The following is a 3,765-nucleotide window of genomic DNA, read 5'->3' on the forward strand; positions in this document are numbered from 1 at the left end:
CTTCGGAGGCTGAGGTGGGAGCATTGCTTGAGCCCAGGAGTTGGAGGCTGCAGTGAGCTCTGATTGCACCACTGCGCTCCAGCCTGGGTGACAGAGGGAGACCCTGTCTCTAAAAAAGTAAAAATTAAAATAATAATACATAGAAATCACGTAGCAGAGTCCTCAAAATGCAGCAAGTATATTTTCCATAAACAGAGTGGTAAGTATTGTGATTGTCAGCACCAGGTGTGGACTCATAGGGGTAGGGTGTAGGACTCAACCTGGGGTGGAGGAAGATTTGCAAGGTTTGTCTCAGCCTCTAAGGCTTGTTTGTATAATAGAAAAACTCAAGACCAATGACTCCAATCCAAGCTCCGGTCTCATTCTAGTGTTCCTCTGTGGCTGAATTCCTGAAGCCCATGTCTAAGGGTGTCCCTGCTGGGCAGGCAAGGGAGCTCAGTGGGGCCCTCTAGTGATGACTTCCTCCCATGCCCTGAGGCACAGCCTTGCTCAGAGGCCTCCCAAGGGTTCCCACATCCTTGGGGATTCTCTATTAGTCAGGAGCAGAGCACAGCTAGCAAACAGGAGAGCAGCCCTGCTGGCACTTGTGGCTCCCTCTGTGGTGGCTTTGAGGTCATTCATGCAAAAGGCACTGTTAGGAAACCCAGATCAGCTGTGAAGGAGCATTTCAGGTGAAAAAACAAAAATGCTTCTTAGTGGTTGACTTAGGGTTCTGAATCTATAGATACTAGATTTGGAAACTTTATCCAAATGGAGCAATTACCAGAGTGTCCGTTTCCTAGGGAGCATTCACTTTTCATCCAAGGAGTAGAACAGCAGCCTTGTTTCCTGCTGTTCCTGTAGGATAATGGAGTCCCAGGATTCAGTGTCCTGATGCTGTTCGGGAGGCCGTGGATGTGAAAAGGAACCAATGTTCTGCTCCATGAACAGAGAGCAGACGAGAAGCAGAGCATTTGTTCCTTGCCCACCTCAACCTAATGAGGACACGGAGAGATTCTGATTGCTTTTCCATAATTATGTAGGCCTGTCAGAACCACAGCAGCTGGACAGACTTGATCCCTAACTGTGAGGGTGGAGAGAGTCACTTTCTACTTGGTTCCCAGCTTTGGACTCATTCTTCTCCCCACAGCTGCAGTCACTTGACTACCTGCTTTCATGACCTCCTGTCTGGTTCTTCCTTCTTTATTTCATTTTGAATATAGCAATGTAAAGATAGCTTATATGCTATCTCCAATAAAGGATACAGATACTGCAAAAATAGCATACAGAAAGGCCTAATGGAAACTGGAGGTACAAATGATAGTAAATCATCAGATGCACAGGTTCTGGAGGTGGGGGGACTAGATTTCACTTCTATACCTCTCTGTTTCTACCTGTATGAACTGGGAAGGTTCTATTGTCTTCAGTTTGATGTCCCATCTGTGAAATGGAGAGTGTAATTGTACTAGTCAGAGTTCTTTGTTGCAAGCAATAGAAACCAACTCTGATTTAAGTTAAAAATAAGGAGCAGGAGGAGAACTAACAAAAAGACATTGAGATGGCTATTTCGCAGATTTGTTATAAGGATGAAATTAGATAAAAATCATTTAGCGCAATATGTGGCATGCCGACAGTGTTAGATATGTTAGCTATTACTGTATCATCATCATTTATTATGATGATGAGCTCTGTCCTAACTTTCTTACCTGTAACTTTGGCTCGATAGAAAGTCAATGCTGGTGTTGATGCTATACAGTCTTTTGATTTTTGAGAATGGGTTTCCAAAACACATGGTCGGCGAGCAGTCTCTGGTCCAACCAACTATTGTCAAAAGGCATAGGGTCACATGGCATAAACCTGGACTATAGCTTTTTTTGAAACAAAAATTTAAAATATATATATTTAGGGGGTACAAGTGCAGATTTCTTAACATGCTTGTCTTGTGGAGCGGTGAGGTTGGGGCTCTTAGTGAACCCATCATCTGAATAGTGAAAGTTGAACCCAACAGGTTATTTTTCAGCTTTCACCCCCCTCCTACCCTCCCAGCTTTTGGAGTCTCCGATGTCTATTATTCCATTCTGTACATCCATGTATACTCATTACTTAGCTTTCACTTATATGTGAGAACATGTAGTATTTGACTTTCTGTTCCTGAGTTATTTGATAATGGCCTCCAGCTCCACCCATGTTGCTGCAAAAGGCATGATTTTATTTTTTTATGGCTGAGAAGTATTCCATGGCATATGTGTGATTGATGGACACTTAGGTTGATACCATGTCTTTGCTATTGTGAATAGTGCTCACAATATTGTGAATATGATAAACATATGAGCACAGGTATCTTTTTGATATGATTTCTTTCCCTTTGGGTAGATACCCAGTAGTAGGATTGCTGGATGGAATGGTAGTTCTATTTTTAGTTCTTTGAGAAATCACCATACTGCTTTCCAATAAGGGTTGTACTAATTTGTATTCCCACCAACAGTGTATAACTGTTCCCTTTTCTTCGCCTTGTTGCCAACATCTGTTGTTTTTAGACTTTTTAATACTAGTCATTCTGACTGGTATGAGATAATATCTCACTGTGGTTTTAGTTTGCATTTCTCTGATTAGTGATATTCAGCATTTTTTCACGTGCTTGTTAGGCTTCTAGCCTCTTAAGTCAGCTGGGGCTGTAGACAGGGTGCAATTCTCTGAGAAAGGCAAGCAAAACTAAGTCTAATTTACCTAAATACTTGCTTGCTTTGTAGGACCATTTCCAATATCATGTAAGAGGCACGTAAAGGTTCTAGATCAGTAGTCAACATCAACTCACTTCTATTGCTTTTGATAACTAGGCACTTGGCTGAATCAATTGAATGTTTACTGAGCACCTACTATGTTGGAGACAGGCATTGTGTTGTATACCCAGTGCAAAAGGGACTTCTAGGAAACCCAGGTCAGCTGTGAAGCAGGGTTTCAGGTAAAAAACAAAAATCCTTCTTAGTGATTGACTTAGAGTTCTGAGTTTCCAATTTATACTAAATTTAGAAACTTTATCCAAAAGGAGCAATTACCAAAGCGTCAGTTTCCTAGGGAGTATTCACTTTTCATCTGAGGAGTAGAAGAGCATCCTAGTTGCCTGCTGTTCCCTGTAGGATGATCGAGTCCCTACATTATACCCCATCAAAAACTGGGTATACAGAAAAGAATGCCTGTGTTCAAATCACTTACTGTTTCACAGAGGAGGCAAGGGATAGATGAATAATAACAGTCTCATGGAAAAGTTGACATTTGATTTGGGTGTTTGAAATGAGTAGGAGCTTGCTAGGCTGGCAAATGGAAAATGGTATGAACAAGAGTACAAGGACCTTCAAATCCAAGCTATGTGGTTTATGTTTTACTGTCTTGAAGTTTACAAAGTAGGAGAATGACGTGATCAGATTGGGTTTCTGGTGGCAGTGTGGAGGATGCTTTGGAAGGGGGGGACTGCCAGAGCCAGGGAGACCAATTAAGAAACTGTTACAGGAGTTTAAGAGATGGTGAGGACTTGACTGGAGACAGTGGAGGAGGGGAATGGATCTGAAGTCATAGGGCTGGGACCAATTAAGCACAAATAGTGAGGAATTGGGGGGAGTTGGGGCTATTTTGAGAATTCTTATTTGCCTACTTGGGTGAATGGAGGTGCTATTGTCTGATGAAGGACTCGAAGAAGACAGAGCTTGTTTTGAAGGGAGGAGGCTGAGTTCCATTTTGACATGTTGCATTCATTGTACTGGTGGAACATCTTAGATGAGAAGTCTGTGG

This window comes from Gorilla gorilla, chromosome 15, assembly GCF_029281585.2.
Source record: "Gorilla gorilla gorilla isolate KB3781 chromosome 15, NHGRI_mGorGor1-v2.1_pri, whole genome shotgun sequence".
NCBI lineage: Eukaryota > Metazoa > Chordata > Mammalia > Primates > Hominidae > Gorilla > Gorilla gorilla.